Genomic DNA, 5,917 nt, shown 5'->3' with positions numbered 1-5,917 from the left:
GTCCTGCACTGCACTACCTGCCTGCCCGGCCTGCCGAGGAGGAGAAGAGGAATTTGGGAGGAGGAGGAAGAAGAAGCCGCTCCCCTCCCTGACACTGAGCGAGAGAGCCGCCCGTACTGCAGTGGCAGCCTGACTGCGGGGGCGCAAAGGGTGCTGGGAGATTCCTGACTGACAGGAGGCTGCCGGTCACCACAGCAACCGGGGCCCTGCTGCCTCAGGGGCCTGTCACACCCTATACAAAGGGGTCCTGTCACCCCCTATACAGCCCTATACAGGGGGTCCTGTCATCCCTATAGAAAGGGATTCTGTCATCCCTATAGAAAGAGGTCCTGTCAGCTCCTATACAGCCCTATACGGGGGTCCTGTCATCCCTATACAAAGGTTCTTGTCATCCCTATAGAAAGGGATCCTGTCATCTCCTATAGAAAGGGGTCCTGTCACCTCCTATACAGCCCTATACAGGGGGTCCTGTCATCCCTATACAAAGGTTCTTGTCATCCCTATAGAAATGGGACCTGTCATCCCTATACAAGGGGTCCTGTCATCCCTATAGAAAAGGGGTCATATACCAGTGTATCTGGCAACCCCTATACAATACAGGGGGTCCATGTCATCCCTATAGAAAGGGGTCCTGTCATCCCTATAGAAAGGGGTCCTATACCAGGGGATCTGACATCCCTATACCGTAAAGGGGGTCATGTTATCCCTATATCAGAGGACCTGTCATCCCTATACAAAGAGGTCCTGTCATCCTTTTAGAAAGGGGTCCTGTCATCACTATAGAAAGGGGACCTGTCATCCCCATTCAAGGGGTCTTGTGATCCTTATACAGGGGGTCCTGTCATCCTTATAGAAAGGGGTCCTGTCATCCCCTAAAGAAAGGGGTTCTTTCATCCCCTATGGAAAGGGGACCTGTCATCCCCTATAGAAAGGGGTTGTGTCATCCCTATACAAGGGGGCCTGTCATCTCCTATAGAAAGGGGTCCTGTCATCCCCTATACAGGGGGTCCTGCCATCCCTATAGAAAGGGGTCCTGTCATCCCTCTACAAAGCGGTCCTGTCATCCCCTATAGAAACAGGACCTGTCACCCCTATACAAGGGGTCCTGTCATCCATATATAGGGAGGACCTGTCATTCCTCTAGAAAGGGGTCCTGTCATCCTTAGAGAAAGGGTTCATATACCAGTGGATCTTCAACCCCTATACAATACAGGGGGTCCTGTCATCCCTATAGAAAGGGGTCCTGTCATCCTTATACAAGGGGTCCTGTCATCCATATATAGAGAGGACCTGTCATTCTTGTTATTCCAATATAAGGGGTCCTGTCATCCCTATAGAAAGGGGTCATATTCCAGGGGATATGACATTCCTATTCCGTAAAGTGTGTCCTGTCATCCCTAAAGAAAGGGGTTTTGGTATTCCTATATAAAGGATCATGTCATGCCTATAGAAAGGGGTCCTGTCATTCCTCAAGAAAGGGGTCCTATACCAGGGGATCTGACATGCGTACACAGTAAAGGGGGTCATGTCATCCCTATATCAGAGGACCTGTCATCCTTATAGAAAGGGGTCGTGTCATCCCTATACAAGGGGGCCTGTCATCTCCTATAGAAAGGGGTCCTGTCATCCCCTATCATCCCTATCAAAAGGGGTCCTGTCATCCCCTAAAGAAAGGGTTTTTTCATCCCCTATGGAAACGGGACCTGTCATCCCCTATAGAAGTGGTCATGTCATCCCTATAAGAGCGGGCCTGTCATCTCCTAAAGAAAGGGGTCCTGTCATTCCTATAGAAGCGGGTCCTGTCATCCCCTTTACAGCCTTATACAGGGGGTCCTGTCATCCTTAAAGAAAGGGGTAGTGTCATCCCTATAGAAAGGGTTCTTGTCATCTATATAGAAAAGGAGTCTTGTCATCCCTATAGAAAGGGAGGGTCCTGTCATCCTTAGAGAAAGGGTTCATATACCAGTGGATCTTCCATCCCTATACAATACAGGGGGTCCTGTCATCCTTAAAGAAAGGGGTCCTGTTATTCCTATATAAAGGATCATGTCATCCCTAAAGAAAGGGGTCCTGTCATCCCTATAGAAAGGGGTCCTATACCAGGGGATCTGAAATCCCTATACCGTAAAGGGGGTCATGTTATCCCTATATTAGAGGACCTGTCATCCCTATACAAAGAGGTCCTGTCATCCTTTTAGAAAGGGGTCCTGTCAACCCCTATACAGGAGTTTTGTCATCCCTAAAGAAAGGGGACCTGTCATCCCCATTCAAGGGGTCTTTGTGATCCTTATACAGGGGGTCCTGTCATCCTTATAGAAAGGGGTCCTGTCATCCCCTAAAGAAAGGGGTTCTTTTATCCCCTATGAAAAGGGGACCTGTCATCCCCTATAGAAAGGGGTCGTGTCATCCCTATACAGGGGGTCCTGACAACTCTATAGAAAGGGGTCCTGTCATCCTTATACGGGGGTCCTGTCATCCCTCTACAAAGCGGTCCTGTCATCCCCTATAGAAAGAGGTTCTGTCATCTCCTATAGAATGGGCTCCTGTCATCCCTAAAANGAGTAATATACCTGGGAACCTGCCATTTACAGGCAGCCCTGCACCAGGGTGGGATGTCACCCCCCAGAAAGGGGGCCCTATACCAGGCACCTATCACCCCCACTGGGAGCTCTGTATTAGGGACCCTCAGTAAGCTACCTGCACCAGGGGGCCTGTCACTCCTAGAAAGATCCAAATATCAGGGGACTGTATACATTCCAGAGAAATGCAATTCATGTGACAGATTGCCAAGGGGTACATGTTCTTACTACTACAACTTTAGGTCCCTACATCTCCCCGAAATTGGGGTTCAGAGAAGGCAAGCGGTAAGCTATGGGTGGGCCAGCTATAGGGGTTCAGGGAAGGGAAGTAGACATGTGTATGTATGACAAGGCAGTGTGTTTTCATGTTTTAATGATGCCATAATGGTACAATTGTAGGGGATGTTTGCCACAAGTGTCCCCCACTTGCACCTATAATTTTGTTTACTTACTCCTCACAAATCCAGAGAATTTAGGATTCAAGTCTTGGAAGCAGACAGTAACAAGGTAGCACATTTTGATGGTAGATTTTTTGTATGTTCCCAGTGATGCTATACTGATGAGATTTTAGAGGGTGTTAGTCACAAGTGTTCTCCAGTTGTATCTAAAAGTTTGGTTTCCTTAATTTCCCCATTCTAGATATATAGGGGTTCAAGGACGGGAGACAAATAAATGCCACCCCCCATTACAAAGACAAATAAATGCCACCCCCCATTACAAGGCATTCTACTCCACAACCTAGGTGGCCTTATGAGAAATCCAGCCCTGATAGTTTATATCATAGGATTCACATTGTATATATCTCCTTTATTTACAGACCAGCTAAGTAGCAAAAGACTAAAGCAGCGTACACACTTCCAATTTTTGTCGTTGGAAAGGATCTTTCACGATCCTTTCCAACGACAAGGGAGTGCACGATGCATGAACGGTGCTGTACATACAGCACCGTTCATGCTCTATGGAGAGGGGAGGGGGAGAGCGACGGAGCGGCACCCTGCTGCGCGCTCTCCCCTTCCCTTTCATTAGGATCGGCTGTCGTCCATCGTCCGTGGATCCGGCAGGTCGGTCGTCCGGACGATGGACGACACCGACTGTGCACACAGCAGATTTTCGCCCGATAATTGGTCGATGCCGATTATCGGGCGATAAAAATCTGACGTGTGTACGTAGCTTTAGAAGTCTCATGTACACAGACAATGTTTTCTTGCCTTTGAAAAACACATTTAGAGGTGCTGTAACATCCTCCTCTCTGGTATTCCAATAACCTGACTCTCTCCTCTACAATCTATTATGAATGCTGCAGCCAGACTCATCCATCCTTCCCACCACTCCTCTTCCGCTGCATCTCTTTGTAGTTCTCTTCATTGGCTTCCATTTCATTGTCCATTGTCCATTTTCTTGTCCTGTCTTGTTTCTGGCCTGATAGAAAAATTCTCCCCTAGCCGCTCAACCCACTCCTCCAATGACCTACTAATGACTTCCTCACTCATAACCTCATCACACGCACGGCTCCAAGACTTTTCTAGAGCTGCCCCAACTCTCTGGAATGGTCTTCCTCGTCCTATTTGGCTTGCTCCTACTGCTCATTTAAAAGAGCTCTCAAAACCCATATTTTCATCTTCTTCTGTTTTTTAAAACCCTCACTACTTCCCACCACTACATATCTCCCCTCCTATTGTGTGTTACTTCCCCCACCTATTAGAGGGTAAGCTCTTCAAGGCAGGGTCTTCGCCTCCTCCTGTGTCAGTCTGTATCTGTCTGTCATTTGCAACCCCTATTTAATTTATAGCGCTGTGTAATATGTTGGCGCTATATAAATCCTGTTTATTATTATTATTATTATTATTAATAATAATAAAAATAATAATAATGATCATCAGATTTCCATAGACTTCACCAAGGTAAGATACAGTACAGTTCACAGGCCCCGTATAACTTGCTTCATGCTGCTTTTTGTAAGATGCAGCGTTCTTTTAATGATCTGCATTTGGATTGCAGGCACAGCAGGTTAAATGATTTTTTTCAGTGAATGATGACATTTTCCACTGAAATGCATGCAGCTACAGTTTTAATGTAAACTATTGTGTTCGACAAAAATACCTGTCTACATGAACCCCAATACTACCAGATAAGAAACTTACAGAGATTTAAACCACGTGAATCAAAGGTGATAGTAGTAAGTAACTTTAACATTCTTTTAATGTAACTATCATTACTGAACACCTTGGCTTGAAAATACTGTATGTGTTTAGAAAAATTTGAATAAAAATATATTAAATAATCATTAAGGCTCTGCTTACACTGGTCATATGGTTGCAGTGAGTTTGCTGCTTCCTCATGTCAGGGAACTGCTGCCTCTGGGGAGACTCTTTATGTATTTTCTCTTGGCGGCAGCTCCATACAGAATGAATGGGGGTGGCAGTGAGCAGCACCAGTACCATTCACTACCGCCAGCTGTCAAATGTTCAGACACTGGTTCTTGGTAAGAGTGACCATACTGCAACGTGCCAGTGGTGGGGAGCTGCGCAGGATCACTGGATCCCAAAGCAGGTCTGAACCTCCCCTCAATGTATTAACCACATACAGTCATCATAATACAATATTATTCATGGCAGCAATTATTTAACTAGTACAGGAAGCATGACTTCCTCAGCAACAACAACATAGCATAAACTGAACAGAAATGACACACAGCACATGATTCAGTCTGTCACTGGCAATAACACAACAGTGATTTTCTAAACATGTCACATGGATTCATTCCCTGAAGCCTCTACCAGTAGATTCATTGTTTTCCCATTTCCATTTAAAGGGTGACAACGCTGTTTGTTTTGCAGTGAAATTGCAAAGCAGTGTTGTCATGATATCTTATTGTGGGTGCCCAATAGTAGGAGTTATATGGAGCTAGCATATCACTGCAGTCATCACCACTCAGCACTGATTGAAATTTAGCATACAAAATACATAAAGGTAGTTTTACCTACATGCATGACCAGGGTAGTTTGGACCTTCCAGCCCATCCTTTACCACCACCATCAGAAAAACCACCTCCCCTCGACCCCCACCTGCTTACCAACCACTCCCCCACCATTTAATACCCAAACACCAATCTTGGATTTAAATTGTTTGGCAAGCAGCCATTTATTTAACCACAATTCAATAAATTAACCATTCAAGTAATTAACAAACAAATATACAAAAATAAATAAATGACAAATAAATAAATACATTTTACACTTTTGATATGCAAGCAAACATTAACATAACATAACACTGCACTAATATTAATAATATTATCATTATTAAAATAGGACTATATAACATCAAAATATTTCATT

Source organism: Pyxicephalus adspersus, chromosome 1, assembly GCF_032062135.1.
Source record: "Pyxicephalus adspersus chromosome 1, UCB_Pads_2.0, whole genome shotgun sequence".
NCBI lineage: Eukaryota > Metazoa > Chordata > Amphibia > Anura > Pyxicephalidae > Pyxicephalus > Pyxicephalus adspersus.
Note: the sequence above shows the minus strand (reverse complement) of the source record.